Source organism: Pimephales promelas, chromosome 22 (genome assembly GCF_988280905.1).
Source record: "Pimephales promelas chromosome 22, fPimPro1.hap1.1, whole genome shotgun sequence".
Classification (NCBI taxonomy): domain Eukaryota; kingdom Metazoa; phylum Chordata; class Actinopteri; order Cypriniformes; family Leuciscidae; genus Pimephales; species Pimephales promelas.
Window position 1 is genome coordinate 24,232,376 of NC_142790.1, and position 22,280 is coordinate 24,254,655.

General features: G+C 37.6%; 1 long non-coding RNA gene across 1 annotated transcript; it reads left to right on the forward strand.

The window, feature by feature from the left end:
- The first annotated feature begins 307 nt into the window (after positions 1-307).
- On the forward strand, positions 308-22,014 carry LOC120478806 (uncharacterized). The gene is made up of 4 exons (XR_016149102.1): positions 308-809; positions 2,574-2,682; positions 17,047-20,311; positions 20,979-22,014. It is a non-coding gene; the product is annotated as an uncharacterized LOC120478806 (long non-coding RNA).
- Positions 22,015-22,280: the final 266 nt, after the last annotated feature.

Sequence of the window (22,280 nt, forward strand, 5' to 3'; positions counted from 1 at the left end):
TTCCACTCTGACAGAAGCACAAATCTAGCCTATTAAACGTCTGTATGTATTCACGATTAAATAAACAATATATTATTTTGTTTCTCTGTGCCTACAGTGCCGTGTCAGTCACCATATGCCGGAAGAGAGGAGCAGGGAGTCGTATCGCGATGGTAGTTTTTTGGTGGTGTGAGATGAGGGGGGGGGGGGAGTCAGAGCCGAGGGCTCACGGTGCATGTAGCACATCAGATCTCCCTCAATTAATCCAACATTAGGTGCCTGGGATCCACGAGTCAGTGCTTTTGGAAAGCATGTGTGGCTCAAATCTAATTATTCTCTCCCTTCCTTTGAGCCGGAGAGGGTGGAGAGATATATAGAGAGAGAAAGAGAGAGAGAGTGGCCATCCACGTAGCTATAGGTTTTGTTATGCTGTGATTTCTCTCTCTCCCTCGCTCGCCCGCTCACTCCGAACCCCCTTCTTCCCCCACCTCCTCCTCTCTCTCACTCATTCTCCATCTCTCTCTCTCACACACACACACGCGCCAAACACACTCTCTCTCTCTCCTCCTCTCCCCGTCTGTCTCTCCCTCCCTCAGCTTCACTCGCTCTTGTGCTGTAAGTTCATTTGCTGTGTCAAGCAACAACTGGCTCGGGAGTGGGCAGTGGGTTTTGATCCTTTTGTCAAGCGTCCCCTCTGTGAACGGGTACCGCGTCCACCTGCACACCACAGGACTCGCTCCATCATCGGCGTACCGTCCTGGGTTTATCACCATCAGGCATCCCACCTTGCTTAGGCGGGCGGCACGACGAGATGCTCAAGGTTTGACGGGGTAAGTCGCATCCACATGTGGACTCACATCGTGATTGTTTTATGTCAGTGTGTGATTGGGTAAACGTTTTATCATTTTTTGAACATTTTTGTCATTTTTGCCGGTGTGGTCTACACCTTCTGATGCTTGTGTCAAGTGTCTCGTGAAATTACCATATTCATGGGCTCCATTCAATTAAATTGCAATCAGTGAAGGGTCCAGCTCGAAGTGTGTTTTTTTTTTTTTTTTGTGCAGGGTGGAATAGCGCAGATCGCTTGTTTAGAAAGGGAGGAGTGGAGAGAGGTAGAGAATACAGATTTGGTCATATGTTTTGCTGCTAAACTTAAAAATATATACATATATATACATTTTGAAATAAAAAAGACTGAGTGAGCTCTTGCATGAAGAGAGTAGAATTAAAAAACTGTAGGACCAATAGGCTATATATATATATATAAATATATAATTCAAGGGAGGAAAAAAAAAACAGAGATGCTCCCAGAGGAACTTTGGTAGAGACAAACAAACCAAAAAAAAAAAAAAAAGCACAGAATCTATGCATGGAGACCATTGATTAACTCCTGGAGTTCTAAGGGGGTTTGGACGAGGGTCGGGTCCCTGGGTGTGTGTGTGTGTGTGTGTGTGTAGCTTCAGAAATGGACAGAGAAAGCAAGAGCCCTGGGGCTATAGCACTGGGGGAGTGTGCCCTGCGTCAGGGTGCCTGTGTGTGTGTGTGTGAGAGGTGCGTCTCATGGTTTTGCAGACTGGGGGTCTGGAGAGCGAGCGAGCAGCCGGCTGCTACACTGCCGGTGTGTGTCCGTACGGTGGCTTTTGTTGCGTTTGTGCTCGAGTCCAGCTTCTCCCTCTCCATCTGCCTCCGTTAGCTTCTCCTCCAGTTTCTCTCTCTGTGTCGAGAACTGATTGTGTGTTTCTCGTTTTGTGAATGATCGGTGTAAAACAGAAAAATATTTTTGGGTAGGTATGCAGACTATAATTATGTAGGATTTTTTTTTTCTTTTTTTTTTGCAGGAAATAGAGGAAAATATGATAATAATAATAATATAAAATTTATAATCTTACAAATTATTTTTATTATATTTTATTTTTGGTAGAAATTGTGTTAATTTGTTTTTAAATTATGAGTCATTTTGATAGACTGTGTTTTATTGATCAAAATATTATTCTGGATATTGAGAAAAAAGCTAATTATATAAAATATTGGAAACTCATGTTATTGCAAGAGAATAAAAAAACACCTTGAAATCGCCTATTTGTTTAAAAAAATTGTAATGATCCTAATGGAATTAGTTAAAAAGTGCAAATTTTCTTATTTTAAACAAAACAGGCAGCTGAAATAACAGTACGATTAGCATGACACCACAATAAAAAAAGCTAAAATAGCTAAATGCACTAAATTACATTCAATGTTAATGCATTTTCAAGATAACCTGTTTTGCCATAAAATGCACATGATGCGTTTATACAAGTTGCAATTTTTTTTTCTTCTCTAGTCGAAGAAGCGTTCTCTCATAGACTAATCACACAGTTTAGCCCCCACCTCCTTTTTTCCCTCCCCCGTCATCCTCAAGTGGGGTGTAGAGGGGGGCCGCCATGCTTCATTTGAGTCCGTGTCTCCATATAGAATTGTCCTCACGGTGCTAATGGACTGTTTGGCTAATTTTTCCCCCCGTTTCTATATCATTTAGACAGATGAGATGTGCAGCATGTGACGAAGTGGACCATAGTAGGATTTATATCCTAACCCCCGGTGGTCTGTGTTTTTAGGTGAACCCGCTACAGTGGACTATCGTCATCATCAGAATCCCCGCCGAGGCAATGGGAGTCAAGACATGGACGCTTCCCGGAGGACCTCCGCTGGGTCCTTGCATCCCAGGTGAGTTTATGCTGTTGGGGGGGGGGGTGGATTACCCATAACCCCCTTCCACCACCTCCCATCCCCCGCTCCTTCATTAAATGCACCTTTCCCCCGAGTGGCCCTGTGAGAGCACAGATTGCTGGGAGGAAATAGCACAAAAAAAAAAAAACACACTTATATTTCCTCTGAGGCGTTTACTGAACAAAAATGCACTGTTAATTTCTGTTTGCAGACGAGGCGTTGAGGGGCCCTTGCCTTGCGCTACAAAGCGTCTTCAATCAATTGTTTTGAAAAGGCCGCGTTTTCCGAACGGCCGCGGACGATGCCGTCGTTTCTCTCAGTAAAAGACTCTCTTCGGTGACGGGTATTCTTGGGTGGATAATACGGCTCTCGTTGTTATTGCTTAAGAATACGCGTAGTCGAGGAGAGTCATACCGGCGGCGCCTGCAATGGACTAGAGAGAGCGTTGAATCCAGAAGGCCCACCTGCCTGCACACACACACACATGCGTTTGCTAACGCCGAGGTTCACGCCCACATCCATTTATTGAGTCAGCGAAGCTGCATTTCCTGTTGTGTGTGATGCTTGTGCTGTTGATTTATCCGCCTGCTCCCACTAAACATCTTTTCAGCCACCGGAAAAGGAAAAACTGGGTTTTTGTTGTTGTTGTCGTTGTTGTGATTTGAGTTCTACGGCGTCTTCACCGAAAGGGAAAGCTGTATACTGTAACGTGCCGGGCGGGGTTGTAGATGCATTGCAAATGTGTTCGGTTTGTGCCTTATATTCTTTTCTCAGGACTGCACACACTCCACCTTTTTAATGCAAATTGATTTTGAAATGACATTTATTGTGCAGGGTTTCCATATGGAGGGCTGGAGAGAGAGAGAAATGGAATGAAATGTCCACGATGCCACTGACAGCTAAATTTATGCGGATTGTAAAGGAACACACTGCAGATAAACAGTTACCACGGCTTTAGATTGACTGCCATGTAGGCACGCGTATATCATGAATATGTATCAGGCGAGCGTATGATGCTGCATTCTAACATCCATGAAATCCATTTAGGGAACCTAATAGGATCTACTCGACTTATGAAAGCTTACGATCGGGTCTGATAAATATACATGAGATCGCTTTATAAGAAAGTATTCTTTTGCTTTTTAGACTTTTTGCATAAAAAAAAAAACCAAATAGATTGCATTTGGACCGGCTGTTGATGTATTGACGCGGACGATTTGTAAATCTGCAAACATTTTAATTTGTTCTCCATTATCATTCAGCACATTTAAGTGATGTATTAGCATTTCAGATAGACTAAAGGCAACAATCAGCCCGCTCTATCCTTGATCACTCTGTAATTATCGTTCTTTCGGCTATGTGTTTAAATGAATAGAGAGAAAAGAGGTGCGGAGGAGGAATATTGTCACGGTTTACCACTAGGGGACCCACACAACTGATTAGTTCGGATCAGTTTTTAGTCTAGCCAAACTTTTTTGGGGTGCATAAAAATATTTGTTTCGATGTAAATAGTTTTGGCAGCTTAAAAAGAATGTGTACACTCGCTATTTCATTTATTCCTTTATGCAGAACAGTGCCTTAGGAGTGGCAATTGTGAAAAAGGTCACATGCAACCCATTTGATCAATGGGTTTTTATATAGAATATTTATCTGTATTTAAGATTAAAATATGTTGTTGTTTTTTTTACTAAAATATCCTACAGCCTCATAGTTCTGAGTATAATAACAGAATTGCTCTCTTATTTAATTTTATTTGATGCTGTTGAGTAAATATCTCGCTGTTTAACTTCCATTTGTCTAGAGTTTATGACGTGATGAAATTATTCAAGCCTCTGCAGCTCCTTAATTTGCTCTTTATTGAAATTATTTTTATATGCACATCATCTATGTTCCCTCATATTATAAATAAAGCTTGATTTAAGTAAAATTATGATGCATTTTGTATATTTTGTCCCTTATAGGTGAAGAATCAGTTTGAATTTAGGTCATGAACAAATATGAAAGCCAATATATATATATATATATATATATATATATATATATATATATATATACAAACACAACAAACAAACTAACCATGAACAGAAAATTTGGGTTAATATATATATATATTCATACATAATATATTAGTTTTATTCCGTAAACTGTTGGCTTCAAAAAGCATTTGTTACGATGTTGAAATGTATTTATATATAATTGCCTTGGATTCTTGACACCATTGAACCCTCTTTATTTGTTGTTGTCTGAGCTTGAAGCATTTGACAGCATTTGACATTATTTTTCAAGACACAATGTAGCTCCAAACAACAAAAACAGACAGTGTTTCCGGTTATCATCATATTAGAAAACGCTAATTAGCTTTTTGTGACAGGACAATGTCCAACTCTCTATAAATGATTTTTCAAGTGTGAATGTGAATTCACTTAGTTGCAAAAAGCCTTAATTTTACAGACCAAACTTATCTCCACAGGGGCTTTAATGAATTTCAGAGGATATGAGATATTGACAAGAAGTGGAGCATGTTTATCAGTATTTTTTTTTAAACCTTTCTAGATATTGTCCACTTTGCCCATTCAAATCGAAACCAAATTATGTAAGCTTAGCAAATATTTAAGGTATGAATTATTCATTTATTCACATGACTGTATGATGGAGTATTAAATAGTGTTTTTTTCCCCCTTATTTTTGCAATTGATAATTCTTTGACAAATGTATAGTCCTTCAACTAACTGGTTTACAGGGATATTTTTCTTTTATAGGCTCAGCATTTTTAAGTGAGCTCTTTTATAGTATGTTTCTCCTTTTCTTGTGCATGATGTCATGATGCTCTATCATCCCCTGACTTCCTTCAGGATTATAATGCTCTTCTCCACAAATAACATCAGTGGCATTAGTCAATTGAAAATGTGCTGCATTAGCATATGTTGCACTCATAGGAAACTCAACAATCAAAACTTTGGACACACGTAACTGAATTGGTGATTCTCCTTGTTTTAAAAACCCTTTAAAGGTTTATGTTTAAATGCTTGAAATTAGTTTATAGCAACCAAAAGTGGTGACTGTGGGGATATTTGTTTTCAATGACCAAGTTCAATTAAACCATCAATGTATGAGGGAAATATTTCATGTTTTATATATGAGGGAAGAACAAAACTTTAAAGTCGGTCAAGGTATTTATCTGACAAAATTATTTGGCAAAAAAAGCCAAACTACAGCTAGGTGTATTTTACTATGCAAAAAAACTGGATAGAAAAACCTACAACATAATCAGTTATTAATATTCGGTTGGTTCTCTACTCTGTAAAAAATATTGTTGGTTTAACTTAAAAAGTAAGTAACCTAGCCTTAAAACTTTAAGTTGATTGAACTGGAAAAAGTGAGTTAATGCAATGAAGGAGATTGATTTAAACATCAGAAACTCAAAATAATAAGTTATCTCAACTAAATAAATTATTTAAGTTGATTTGACAAAAGAAAAAAAATGTTGTGATAACAAATCTTGAAAATATTTTGTTTACAGTGTAGTTTTTACATGCGTTCATAATGTCTTTTTCTGACATCCTGGTCAAAAATTATTTCCGAACAATTTAGCATGTTTCATTGCGTTATCAAAAATAAAACAATTTACTTCAAGCACAACCATGCAATATGCTTACAAATTCATGAACACATTTTTAAAAATATTGAAGGCTGTCAAAGATATCATTTTTTCACTTTATATTTTACATGGCTTTCCGTGCAAAACCATTGTTTTTTTAATTACTAATAATGGATAAAGTGGGCCATATAGTGAAGGAAATTAAGCAATGAATTTCAATATTGTTTAAAAGGCATCCCATGATTGTGAAGTTGGTTGAGCAACATACTTTTATCTCAGTATTTTGATGACTGTGCTTCGCAAATATGGAAAAGAATCAAACGAAAAGAGTCGGTGTGTCCAAACTTTTGACTGGTGGTGTTCCTTGCAACTTTCAACCACACCACATCAAAATCCTCACAACATTTCCATCAGTCAACTTTAGCTCTAAACCTCATCATCTCCAGCCTGTTGAGACTCACAGCATGTCCACTCCTTCCGGAGGCCTGATACAAGCCACTAAGCCTTGTTACTTTAATTACAGTCCTGCTTTGTATTCTTCCATAGGTGTGAGATCGGTTATCACGTGTATCGTTTCAGAGTTTAATTTCAGGCGGGAGGTGAAGCACGCTAAGCTAGTGAAGTCGAACCTGCAGATATCTTTAATAAGGTTACACTATGGATGGGCTTTAGGTTGGTTTAAATAGCCGCCTATGAAATGTACCCACATCAGTGGCTCGCTGATAGAGGCTTAGCAATCTATTTAAAAACCAATTTATTTCCACAGTATTGGAGCTGGTGCAGATTGAACGCCAGAGTGAGATTCTCCACTTCCAAATTCTCAGTGGACACCTCTCATCCCATTCTGGTGCAATCGCTCTCTCTCTCTCTCTCTCTTCATCTCCTCGCCTTTATCGCTCTTCTCTTCACAAACTCTGGTGACTTATATTCCTCCAAGAGCGTTCAGTAAAAACCCTGTCGGCCTGAAAAATCCCCAACGATGTCAAGATCACAGACTATAGTAGAAAACACAGTTAAGGGCTTTCACTGACAGTATAGGAAATTAAATATTAGACACAAAGGGTGTCCGTTTGTCTGTTTTTGAAGTGTGTGCACTGCAAAAATCATTTTGTCTTGTTTTATATTATAGTAAAAAAAATATCTATTTAATGCTTAGTATGCTACAAATACATTTGCATATTGTGACCCTGGACCACAAAACCAGACACAAGTTGCAAGGGTATATTTGTATGGGTCAAAATGATCGATTTTTCTTTTATGCCAAAAAATAAGTAATCATTAGGATATTATGTTCCATGAAGATATTTAGTAAATTTCCAACCGTAAATATATAAAACATGTATTTTTGTGAGTGAATGGAGCACAATCATGAACATAAGGCGTCAACTTTAAAGATGATTTTCTCAATGTTTCGATTTTTCTGCACCCTCAGATTCGGTTTTCAAATAGTTAACTCGGCCAAATACTGTCATATCCTTACAAACCATACATCAATGGAAAGCTTATTTATTAAACCTTCAGATGACGTATAAATATTAATAAAAAAAAATGGACCCATGTGAATTGAGTACTTAATATAAATACCCTGCAATATGCTTAAAGATATACTTAAGTATATTTGATTGAAAGTAGGTACACTTTAAATATCTTGCATTTAAAGACAGAGATCACACTATGCTTTCATTTCTAATAGTGAAACATAATTTAGACTTAATATTAATAAATGTGCATTGTGCAATAAAGAAGTACTCCAAATAAAGTTGAATTACATTTATATCAGTAATTCTCAAGTGATATATGTCAGTAAATGGATTTGTAGTAGCCAATACTTAGAATGAAATATATTATTTTAAATAAATTGTGTTGTAGGTTTTTTTTCACTATGAAGCACATCATTAAAACCGGAAACATTTACTTGACTTTGACATAGTTTTGTCTTTTAAAATTGTTGGGTTATAACAAAATAAATTATCATCACTAGAAAATCTGGGTAAGCAAAAAAAAAAAAAAAATCCCAATATTCTATACAATTTTGATTCACAAGTAAATTGACTTCCTCTCAAAAGCTTGTGGTCGGTTAGATTTTTTGAACATTTCTTAAAGTCTCATGCTCACAAAAGCTGCATTTATTTGATCAAAAAATACAGTAAAACTAGTAATATTGTGCAATACTATTACAATTCCTTTTTTCCCAAATTTGTGTAATCATTATTCCATGATACTTCAGAAATATGCTAATATGCATTCTAATTGGCTTATTTAATGCTCAAAATTCTTCCTATTATCAATACTGAAATCACTTGCTGCTTAATATTTTCTGTGGAAACCCAGATAAAAAAATGTCAGGATTCTTTGATGAATAGAAAGTTCAAAAGAACAGCATTTGTTTGAAACAGACCTCTTTTGAAACATAAATGTCTTTACTGCCACTTTTGATAAATTGAATGCATCCTTGCTGAAAAAAAAAAAAATCAGTCTTGATTTATCTTGTTTTGGGGATTAAGAACATCCAAAACAAGTTAAATAATAGATATATTACTAAAAAGACAAAGACAAAAAAAACCCGTAATATTTTTTGCAGTGAGTGTGTGTGGTCTATTTCCAGTGGTGAAGAGAGTGATAATTGATTATTTCACCGTGCCGTTCATTCATCTCCCCTGCTCACATGCGGCTCTGTAAACTCCTGTCTCTCCCCGGACGCACACGTAACGAGGGCCGGGCCTCCTGCTTTCTCTGAGCCATCACCTCAAAGAGAGAGAGAGAGAGAGAGAGAGAGACTATGATTAATCAGATCTTCTAAATGCTGGCTACCCCCAAGAGAGGCCCCTTCACAGTGAAGCTCTCAGGTCCCCACCTCCTGTAAACGCAGGGCGTTCAATCTTCACGGAGAGCTTCATTGTCAAAAGCAAATAGAGAGGGAAAAAAACACTTTCATTTTAGGTTCAAGCAGAGAGCAGGAAAGCATCTAGTCTGCTTGCCTCGGTACAAATTCACAGAGCACTCAGTATTCAATTCAAGACTCCTGCTCTCTGTCCATCAGGATTAGCAGCGCTAGTGCTTGTGTTTTGTCTCGGGCTTCATTGCATTGTGTTTATGCTTGGTTGTTTGTTTAATTCTGTCCAGTCTTAAATGAGTGTCTTGAAGGTTGATTTTGAAGTCAAATGCATTGTCATGTAGCTTGTGGCATGTAAGGACGGAATGAAAAAAAAAACTTTACCACATTTTTTCGATAATTGTTTTATACAAACTGTTGTTGAAATTGTCTAATAGATAGATAGATAGATAGATAGATAGATAGATAGATAGATAGATAGATAGATAGATAGATAGATAGATAGATAGATAGATAGATAGATAGATAGATAGATAGATAGATAGATAGATAGATAGATAGATAGATAGATAGAGTTAGAAAGAAAGATAGATAGATTGAAAGAAAGACAGAAAGAAAGAAAGAAAGAAAGAAAGAAAGAAAGAAAGAAAGATTTGTTAGAAAGAAAGATAGATAAGTTAGAAAGAAAGAAAGAAAGATAGATTAGTTAGAAAGAAAGATTAGTTAGAAAGAAAAAGGATAGATTAGTTAGAAAGAAAGAAAGAAAGAAAGATAGATAGATAGATAGATAGATAGATAGATAGATAGATAGATAGATAGATAGATAGATAGATAGATAGATAGATAGATAGATAGATAGAGTTAGAAAGAAAGATAGATAGATTGAAAGAAAGACAGAAAGAAAGAAAGAAAGAAAGAAAGAAAGAAAGAAAGAAAGAAAGAAAGAAAGAAAGATTTGTTAGAAAGAAAGATAGATAAGTTAGAAAGAAAGAAAGAAAGATAGATTAGTTAGAAAGAAAGATTAGTTAGAAAGAAAAAGGATAGATTAGTTAGAAAGAAAGAAAGAAAGAAAGATAGATAGATAGATAGATAGATAGATAGATAGATAGATAGATAGATAGATAGATAGATAGATAGATAGATAGATAGATAGATAGATGATTGTACAGTCTTGTTTGAGTCATTAAAAATAATTGACTCATATGAGTCGTTTATTCGTGAATGGGACCACACTTGTCTACACTCTCAGAAAAAAAGGTACAAAAGCTGTCACTGGGGCTGTACCTTTTAAAAAGGTAAACTTTTGTCCATTTTAGGTGTTAATATGTACATTTTAGGTGCTAAAAAGCACTCGAGACTCGGACTTGTCTCGGACTCGGTCTCGAGACCATATTTTAATGGTCTTGGTCTTGTCATGGACTCGTGTCCATTTGGACTCGGAATTGACTCGTACTCGAACATTTTTTTTTTAGGACTCGGAATTATTCCCGAGTCCACTCGAGTTCAATTAAAAATATTTTTCATGATTATTAATGTATGTTAATAAAATATTTCTTTAAATTGATTGACACGCCCAGTGATTGGTGATTTTTTTAGTGCGCAACTGCGCATGACAAATTGTAATAAAATTACTTTTAACACCACCTACTATGTGGCCTTTACCCTAAACTGATCATATTTTTTAAACTCTAAGTAAATTCAGTAAAAAAAAAAAAAAAAAAAAGGATTTCTCTAAGTAAATAAAAGTAAATTAGGTAATCAACCCTCACTGGTCTCGGTCTCGACTCGGACTCGACCGTCTCTCGGACTCGACTCGGACTCGACTCTCTATGGACTCGGTCTTGACTCGGACTCGACTCTCTCTGGTCTCGGTGTCGACTCGGACTCGAGTGAGGTGGTCTCGACTACAACACTGCTAAAAAGTACATTTTAGTTGTTAATATGTACATTATATGTCCTAATATGTACATTTTAGGCGCAAATATGTACATTTTAGGTCCTGATCTGTACATTTCAGGTCCTAATATGTACATTTTAGGTGCTAATATGTATATTTTAAATGCTAATATGTACATTTTAAGTGTTAATATGTGTATTTCAGGAGCTAAGTACATTTTAGGTGCTTAAATGTACCACTAAGGTACCAATATGCAGCCTTTGGGTACAAAAGTGTACCTTTTTGAAAAGGTACAGCCCCAGTGACAGCTTATACCTTTTTTTCTGAGAGTGACATTGTGAATGGTTCACTAAAAAGAACCGGTTGAAAGAGTAATTTGTTCATGAATGGATTACATTGGTTTCATTACATGTTGTTGATTCACTAAAACAATTGGCTGAAGAGAGTGTTCATGAATTAGACTGCACTGTATATGCTCTATGATTTTGATTTACTAAAATTAACCAGTTTTTAAAAGAGTCATTCGGGAAACTGCCTACTGTATGTATTTGATTCACGGAAAAGATAATTGGTTTCATGAATCAGCTAGCAAGATGTGCCTATTTCACGATAGGCAACCATTTCATCTTTTCATAATGAATTCGGAGTGAACACTGGTAAAATATGGATCTTTTTATGTTGAGCGGTAGATTCAAAGGCTAGAATGCAAAGACCAATCTTGGGGTTTTAAGATTCATATAGATATGAGATCATTCAAAAGGTCGTGATGTAACCGCAACAACTATAAATAGTACAGTCCTAAATGTTTCTTATTCATTCCTACACGTTTCTACATCCCAGATCTGTTTATTTCTCAGAGGATTTTTGCATTTTGTCCAAGGACAGTAGAATAGAGTTTACAGCTACCTCATGCAACACGATATTTCATTGATACATATTTAATGCAAATACAATTGCTTTTGAATGGTCTCTCCACTGTCCCTCTCACGGCTTCTTGGTTCCAACGACCAAAGCCAATAACACACACTGGTGTCATTCACATGCTAAACAGGGGCATCCAGACACTTGTCCCCAGACTTATCTATTGAGTCCCAAGACACAACCTTTTCTCCACGCCGACTGAATGTGTGAGCAGCAATAGGAGAATATCAAGTATTCTTTAAGGCCGTATTAGGCCCACTTTGAAGGTGAATGAGAAAGAGGGGCCGGGTTTTTCCCCCCCCCCTGGTATTTTCAAGGTCCTGCGATAAGCAACTGACTGTGATATCCGGCTGTCTGTCGGAATGATCTTCACTGGACTCAGAGGTGTTATTCTGAACGTCTGTCCTCCATCTGACCCTGCGAGAACTCGCTCCATCTGCACTCGTCCCTTTTATCAGTGCTATATTTGTTATTATGTCGCCTTTTTGTTACCACAGTTCTCCAATAATTAAAGAACGTTTCAGTAATGAATTACAGGAAAAACACTCCACTAATGTGAAAAACACATTTGGATTAAAACTAATTTGGAACACCAACTCATCCTGAATTTTTAACTTTATATAGATGGATGGACATATTGATATGGATGTATGGATAGATTGATATAGATAGCTGGATGGATATATATATGAATGGATGATAGATGGATGGATGAATAGGAAGGTAAATGGAAGTACAGATACATAGACGGATGGATATAGACAGATGGATTGTAGGGCTGTCAAACAATTAAACACGATTAATCGCATCCAAAATAAAAGTTTGTGTTTACATAATATATTTGGGTGCTCTGTGTATAATTATTTTATATATACTGTATAAAAACACACACATGCTCGTATATATTTAAGAAATATTTTCATACTGTATATTTATATATAATTTATATATTAATTAATAATTGATATATTATATTAATATTTTATATATAAATAATATTTTTTTCGTAAATATACATGCGTATTTAAATATATACAAAATAATTATACACCGCACACACACGTATATTATGTAAACACAAACTTTTATTTTGGATGCGATTAATTGCGACATACATTTATATGAACTTTAAAATTCCACTTCATTTTCAAGTAGACGATGGATGGATGGATAGATCCTGGATTATTTTGCGATGTATGGATGGATGGATGGATGGATGGATGGATGGATGGATGGATGGATGGATGGATGGATGGATGGATGGATGGATGGATGGATGGATGGATGGATGGATGGATGGATGGATGGATGGATGGATGGATGGATGGATGGATGGATGGATGGATGGATAGATAGATAGATAGATAGATAGATAGATAGATAGATAGATAGATAGATAGATAGATAGATAGATAGATAGATAGATAGATAGATAGATAGATAGATAGATAGATAGATAGATAGATAGATAGATAGATAGATAGATAGATAGATAGATATCTGGTTCAACTCTACTGAACAGAGTCTGTCATTGTGACTCTTAACTTGAATAAACTCTAATGGAAGAGTTTCATTAGACACACACACTGCCTTCAACCTAAACCCTTTCCTCTTTCTTCATTTCTCTCTCTCACTCGATCTAAATCTTTCTCTATTTCTCAGTCTCTGCAAGTCCGTGCATGAGTCATGCTGTCTGAACACCCCGGCCCATCCCTGAGCTGGACAGACAGTGGGGTGCACTTAATGATGGCCTTGTTTAGTAATTCATTATTGATGATGCCTGTTTTCTCAGACAGAAGCATTATGGGGGTTGATTTCCCACTTCTGAAAGACCATGTGCCCACACCACTAACCCCACATCTGATTAGGTCTCAATTAAATGGCCAGCCCTCATTTAGAGTCAACATGAATTTTCGAATGAACCGATTAACTTTAATAATTGTTCCTTTATGTTCCATGATTATGTCTGACTGTGCATATTATTCTAAACTAAAGAATAATGTATAATTCCGCTTTTGTAAACTGAATAAAAAAAACAGTGCAGACCATTTATTTTTTTATTACCGGTATTCTAAAGAGAAATGTATGCTTTTCTCAGAAATGTTAGTCTTTTCTGCTGTTGTAACAAAGGCCTTGTGGGCAGATTTTTTTTAATGATATTAACCAATAATATCATAGCCTAATGTTCATAATCCGATAAAATCCTATACCATTTCCAGCTGAATTTTTCACTTTGAATACAATAGTCAAATATGGCATGGAAGCTGTTTCATGGTGTTTTTAAGAAACATAATAGGGGGAAACTAAGGCTAGTTGACACACACACACACACACACACAATATATATATATATATATATATATATATATATATATATATATGTGTAAATATGCCAGGACTGATATCCATTAATAATAATGTAACATGCAAGAATGTGCATTAGTGTTCCTTGTTCCAATAAAAGTCATAATTGCAGACACGCACTCTATCATAATAAGAGCATGACAATCCAACATGCCACTCTTTTCCAGGTTAAACAGCAGCAGATGGAGATTGTCTCTGGCTTCGTTTGTGAGCAGAATTAATTAGCAGTCACAGCAGCTGACACATCAGTTTTACACTGACCTGCAATTAAGAATAACACTTCTTTTTGGAGTGTGTGCATAGAACGTCCGTTTCACTGGCAACAGCTCGTGCTGCTTGATTTGTAATTAAAGTTTCTTTGGTCTCTGAGGCATTATGGGAGGAAAGTGTAAACCTGAGGAACCCATGAAGTTCCCAGACAAATTTTTATAACTGATGCATTTATTCCACATAAATAATAGGTTTGTTCTGAAACTGAGTGAGTTTTTACATTCCACCGTGCCACATGATTATGTTTTCAAAGTAAACACGCTAGACAGACATTATTTAACCATTGCCCTTGCGTCTTTTGTAGGACTTCAGCGTCTCGCATTGCTTAAGTTAAAAGTTCTTTTAAAAGTTAAAAGTAATTTTTTTTTAAAACTTGACCTTTATTTTCATTCTACTGACTTTGTGTTTTTAATAACAATTCTTCATGTTGGTAACCAGACAGTTTATGGACCCCATTGACTTCCATGGGAAAAGAAATCCTATGGAAGTCATTGGGGTCCATCAACTATATGGTTTCCGACATTCTTCAAAATAAGTAAACTGTAATCCTTAAAAAAAGCATTAATTGTTTAGTAAATCATACACTTTTAGCTTATAAGAGTTCCAAAAGGGGGTTTTCAGAGTGATGACATAACCAGACAGTTTATGGACCCCATTGACTTCCATAGAAATACTATTGACGTCATTGGGGTCCATCAACAACTATATGGTTTCCGACATTCTTCAAAATATAATTTTGAAGTAAACCATAATCCTTTGAAAAAAAAAGCATTAACTGTTTAGTAAATCATACACTTTTAGCTTAACATGGGGTTCCAAAAGGGGGTTTTCAGAGTGATGACATTGAACAACAATTATTGGTTTTCCAAAGAACCTTTCAGTGAACAGAACATTTTAAAGAATAACAAAGAACCTTTTGTACAATAGAAAGGTTCTGGATGTTCATGTTTCACCATCGATTCCAACAAAGAACCTTTAATAATAAGAGTGTAGCATTGTTTATCATAAAAAGTTTTGTTGCTAAGCAGCTGCAGATTTAAAGCTACACTGTGTGATTTTTACCCCCATCTAGTGGTGAAAAGGTATATGACCATCCAGTGAATATTAGTTTCTGTTCCTCTCAATTCCGATTTCGTTTCAACTCCTACGGTGGCCAATGTAGTCCAAGATTAACATGGCTTCCAGTTCGACCTCGTCCATGAGTGTTTACTCAAACGTAAACGCGAAATGCGAAGCTTGAATTAACGGGTATGTCCCTCTTTGGCTAATGTACTTTCAAGATGGAGGGGCAACATGGCGACCGACACTAGAACCCTTTACCCGTATGTATTTTCAAAGGCATATTATACACTCACGAGAATACTTTAGTACTTGAACGAAGTAAATGAGCACATATATTTTTGAAAGAACTAAGTGTTTTTAGCTAAGAATAAATTACACAGTGTAGCTTTAACATTTAGTGTTATGATTTTATGAACTCAAAATGCTGTCTAGGTATGCAGCTCACTAGGTTTTCGAGAATGGGCTGTGACATCTTTATAAAAGGACAAAGCTAGACAGAAATTCTTGTTTGTGCCTTTTGTCACCCAAACCCCCAGAATGCCCTGGGGCAATAGAATGCAGCGATGAGTGCGAGGCAAGGATGCATTTGCTCCACAGCAGTGGCCATGGTGCAGATGTTGCAGGTTATTTCCGTGAAGTTTCATCATGATGCTGGGACACTGAACACTGGTAATCTGACTGCTGCTCTTCTCCGGAGTGGTGTTTGCTTTGGCAAGGGAACATTTCAGAAAGCGTCTCTCTCTCTCTCTCTCTCTACGTGTGTATGAATTAATATTTGTTTGAGAGTGATAAAATTGTGTTGTATTGATTTGTAAATGTTAATTGTGTGGTAATTTGATGTTTGTGCTGATGGGTTTTGAAATCAAATAACATTTCCATATGGATTTGATACATTTTAGGAGAATTTCAAATAGGAAATACCATTTTTTGTGTTTGTTTGCATACAGTGTCTTTGTTTCTTTGTTGATATGTGAACTAGAGGTCCATAAAATGAACAAAGTCAATGTGTGAAGTATGAAAGTGTCAGGAATGTAGAACAGGCCCAAGACAGGTTGTACTCACTACATCATGATGATTGTTGATTAGATGACACACTCTGGGATCCTTTGGGAATTTCCACAATGACACCTGATTCCTAAAAGAACACATTTACACCCACAATTACAATCATGATTGGCTTCCATTATAGCTAGGCTACGTTTCAGTGGTTGTTGTTCATAATCTGCTAAGCAAAAACAAAGCCATGCAATAAAGCCGTGTAATTTTTAATCACATATAAGTAAGTGTAAACACTGTATGGTATATATATATATATATATATATATATATATTTTTTTTTTTTTTTTGCTGAAAATTATTTTACTTTTAGTAACTTTTGATGCTTTGAGCTAACCTTTACTCTGCCTTGTTTTTCAGAATTGTTCGTGCCGTTGATTTCAAACCGTTATTTGGCTATCTTCCGATTCTCAAACAGCCCGGCAAGAGCTCATGCCTTCCTCCTAAAGACTTTAAAGCTTCCAGCTGTCATTACTTTCCCTAAAGCCATGCAATGGACCGTTGTGTGAGCCAAGCCAGAACTAACCGGTTATTTTTTGATGGGAGAAGCTCAAAGTAGCCGCTGAATGAGGGAAAACCTTTCCAAAAACACAGAAGATGTTCTTATTTTGTATTGAATCCTAAATCTATTGTTTGATCTAATTATTCTGCCTCCGAGGCCCTTTTATCCAGACACTGCTGATGAAACCGAAGCGAAAGAGGAGGAAGAGTGTGTCTTCTAGTTGTTTGAGAGATGCTAGGGCATCCATAGCGCAGAGAGAGAGAGAGAATAAAAGAGTACAGAGTGATTCAGTCACGTACAGCCCTGGCATTATCTAGCCAACAATAAAAGATTACATCATATCAGCTGGCATAATTTCTTCAAGGTCTTTTATTGATTCTTTGAATGGTGAGTGCAGCTGTGGAAAGTGTACAAAAGAAAGCCATTGAATTTAGGGGATCACATCAGGATTTTATAGGCACACAGAAATGATTTGACGATTCAGCTTTCATTCGGAGGATTTTAAACAGGTAGTAACAGGTACACAGCAATCCAATTATGTTTGATTCCTCTTTGCATGCAAGATGAGCCAGCAATCATAAACCTTCTTAAATTTGACAAAACCCACAAGTGAGAAAATGCATTACAATGTACCGTATTCTCCTTTGTCATTGTTACAAATTCAAAGTAAAACAAGTCCTTTAATAAAAAAAATTCACAGAACTACCCTTAAAATAAATATAGTAGTCCGCTGTGAAGTTGGGTGCAATGGCACAAAGGGGGCGCTGTTGAGCACTCTTTTTACAAATAGTAAAATGACAAAAAAGGACTATGGAAGTTTGTTTCCGCCACAGAAAAAGAAATTTAAAAGATAATTCTTTTATCTCACAAGATTATTTTTCTCATGGTTGAAAGTTTTCATCTTGCAAATCTGACTTTTTTTCAATTTGCGTCTTTATATCTTGCAATTCTGACTTTAAACCACAACATTGTGACTTTATATCATGCAATTCTGAAGAATTTCAAGGAAAGGGTGATTTTTTAATATATATTCAGTGGCGCAAACAAGCTTCCATAAAGGACATCTTAAGTTGCGGTCAAATTTGCAGAGATTTCTCGGGCCAAAAGGTCCATTGTTTGTTGTCAATATGTTACAATGCATGAAGCACCTCTCACATAGAAGTCACAAAATCAACAATTTTGCCCTCATGTGAAACTCCCAATTACGCAATTCCTATTAAAATGACTGCACTTTGTCTGCAAAATTTTCACTGAGCAATGGAAAGCCCGCAAGTCCCAATTTGGGATGAGGCCACGGTGTTGCTGTTTGATGGGTTCACATCAGTCCTAAAGGTGCTGTCGCATTAGCGAAATTTCACAGGCAGAAGGGGTCATTGTGACACCTTGTGACATCATTTCCCATTTTTGGTTGGTTAAACGTCTTTGGTCTGTGTTGCGTTCATATTTCATTCGAAGCGCTCTAGAGCTCATTTGGAAGCGGACCAAGACCCATTTTTCAGCAGCTTTGGTTGGCTTGTTTGGTGAGATGGTCCTCACTGCCGAACATGAAATCCACGGGGAGGAGTCGGATCCATATCCTACTCCTCCCACCTTATATATACCGAAACCTACCCAGCTCCACCTCCTGATCCCTAAACCCACCCCTAAACTTACCCAGCTCCACCCCCTGATCCCTAAACCCACCCCTAAATCTACCCATCTCCACCCCTGATCTCTAAACCCACCCCTAAACTTACCCATCTCCACCCCTGATCCCTAAACCCACCCCTAAACCTACCCAGCTCCACCCCCTGATCCCTAAACCCACCCCCAAACCAACCCATTTCCACCCCCTGATCCCTAAACCCACCGCTAAACCAACCCAACTCCACCCCCTGATCTCTAAACCCACCCCTAAACCAACCCAACTCCACCCCCTGATCCCTAAACCCACCCCTAAACCTACCCAGCTCCACCTCGGATCCCTAAACCCACCCCTAAACCTACCCAGCTCCACCCCCTGATCCCTAAACCCACCCCTAAATCTACCCATCTCCACCCCTGATCCCTATACCCACCCCTAAACCTACCCATCTCCACCCCCTGATCCCTAAACCCACCCCCAAACCTACCCATTTCCACCCCCTGATCCCTAAACCCACCCCCAAACCAACCCAACTCCACCCCCTGATCCCTAAACCCACCGCTAAACCAACCCAACTCCACCCCCTGATCTCTAAACCCACCCCCAAACCAACCCAACTCCACCCCCTGATCCCTAAACCCACCCCTAAACCAACCCAACTCCACCCCCTGATCTCTAAACCCACCCCTAAACCAACCCAACTCCACCCCCTGATCCCTAAACCCACCCCTAAACCAACCCAACTCCACCCCCTGATCCCTAAACCCACCGCTAAACCAACCCAACTCCACCCCCTGATCTCTAAACCCACCCCTAAACCAACCCAACTCCACCCCTGATCCCTAAACCCACCCCTAAATCAACCCAACTCCACCCCCTGATCTCTAAACCCACCCCTAAACCAACCCAGCTCCACCCCTGATCCCTAAACCCACCCCTAAACCTACCCAACTCCACCCCTGATCCCTAAACCCACCCCTAAACCAACCCAACTCCACCCCTGATCTCTAAACCCACCCCTAAACCAACCCAACTCCACCCCTGATCCCTAAACCCACCCCTAAACCAACCCAACTCCACCCCGATCCCTAAACCCACCTCTAAACCTACTCAACTCCACCCCTCAGACCTGGATCCGACTCCGCCCCCTGGACCTTGTGTACTGCAATGAGGTGCTACTGTATTTGGTGCGCACCAGGGTTTGTGTTCAAATGAACCACGCTAACAGAGCAATCACACCAGGGTTTGTTTTAATCAAATCAAACATGCCAAGTTTGTAATCACACTGAGAATCAAAACGATATTATTATTGGGCGTGGTAAAGTGCGTAATTTCTGACTGTTGTAAACTGAAATGGCGTACTGTATGTAATGTGTTATACCCTATGTCACAGAGTGAGAATGAGATGGGCGGAGCTACTGATGGGGTTATTGATCCATTCGTTGGTTTCTGAGTGACTTAGGACATGGGGTCTCACACTTTGGACAGCACAAATCAAGGTAATTGTGATTGGCTCAAGCCAGGGGTCGATGACTGATTACTCCACTGAAGAGCAACATCTGTTCTTTGCCAGTTGCCGACAGATCACTTTGATAACGTTTAATTATGCAAAGGGTCACTGGACCAATTAGATTCCTGCTCAATTACTCAAGAAAATGGAATTGATGAGAGAGGACAAAAACATTAATGATTTTGCGAGATTGTTGCTGTGTAGAGAGATTTATTACCCCACATCTACTAGGATGTAAATTTGTATGGGATGAATTTGTCCTCAGGGCATGACAAATTCATGCAAAATACATCAGCAACTAGGGATTGGTCTTCCATAACAAACAGAAAAATGGTTTCATATTTTTGAACGTACTTGAATATAAATGTTGGAAATGAATAAACATGATATATGTAAGAAAAACAAGAATGTTTTGGTCGAATGTATTGCTTGAGAACTGTTTGAACTGATGGTGATGAATGTTGTACATGAAAAATATTTAACTCCCACGTACACCCTAGAAGTTGAATTTATGAATTTGTGTAAGTCTTTTACAACTATTATGAAGTACTTTATTTTCCAAGGTTGCATTCCTGTCTTTTGAGACACACACACACACACACACACAAACCTTATGTGCATCTCAGACACTACTTGTGTTGTTTTATTGCCCTCAGGATGGGTAAAGTACGTGGAGGGGATGCTGTCCTGGTGGGACAGGAAGTAGAGACGCAGAGGGGGGCAACTTCACCTGCTGATCACCTTCAGCCTGACCAATGAAACTGTTTTCTGATTGGACGTGTCAGATAGCCCATCCAATTGATGGGAATGGGAGAGAGAAAGGAAGAGGAACCTGATGACAGTTCCCTGCAGAGATGAAACTCTCAGAGAGAAGATGACACTTCATACCACATCATTTGATAGGATCCAGAGAGGGTTATGGATCCTGTCACACAGCCAAATGAAGTCAAGGGGAAAACCACGTCCCTGGGCTCTTCTCTGCCCAACACCAGCCTGTAAATATCATGCATTATTGATGGGATTACATTTTCAGTCTTGTTAGTTTTAAAACTGACAATTTGCCATGCAAATTAAATGGGAGATGTTTGATGCCATGCAAGGTAAATGCATCTTCTAGATCTTAATGAATATACAATAGAATCACAAACGAGATTACTTTAATATCTCTTTATTATCAATTAAACCCTTACATAAAAAACACACACACATGTAAAACACACTTTGCACAAGGGAAACATGGTTTTGGAACAGTTCTCATTGTGAAATCTCCTTTTTTTGGGAAGAAATATTTGAGTTAAGTTGTATGCTTTATCTAATCAATAGAATTGTGGCAACAGACTACAAGCAATATTATTAATTCAATGTAACAAATTAGAATTGAGTAATAATTTATCAAATTATTCCTTAACAGTTAACCATTTAAAATGAGTAAAGTTTACACCAAAAAAAATTAGCAAAATCTCACTAACAGACATATGTCAAAGATGAATTAAGAACTCTTTATTTTATATTGCCAACATTGAAGACACCTGATGTTAACAAGCAGAATCACTGAAGGAGAAAAACGTAATTTTAAAACAAACCTAATACAAACACTGATCACCATAATGGTGACTTAAATGTATGTTTTTGGTTGTTGTTGTAAGTTTTACTCATTTTAAATGGTTCACTTTTAAGGAATTAATTTGATGAATTATTTTTTTGATTAGATAACGCATATTCATTTTTACAGTGTACAATGTTCCTAAGTAATGTGAAAATGAAAGTAATATGAAATATTTAATCGAAATGTTAAGCACAATGGTGTAATAATCCTAATAATTCTGATTAACAATCATTGATCGAGCATGCATTATTATCATGTATATTTTAATCCAAAATGATTAGCATTCTCCTTTCCAAGTAAAGTTTAATTTCGTATGTGTGTGTGTGTGTGTAACAGATGGGAATATGACTAA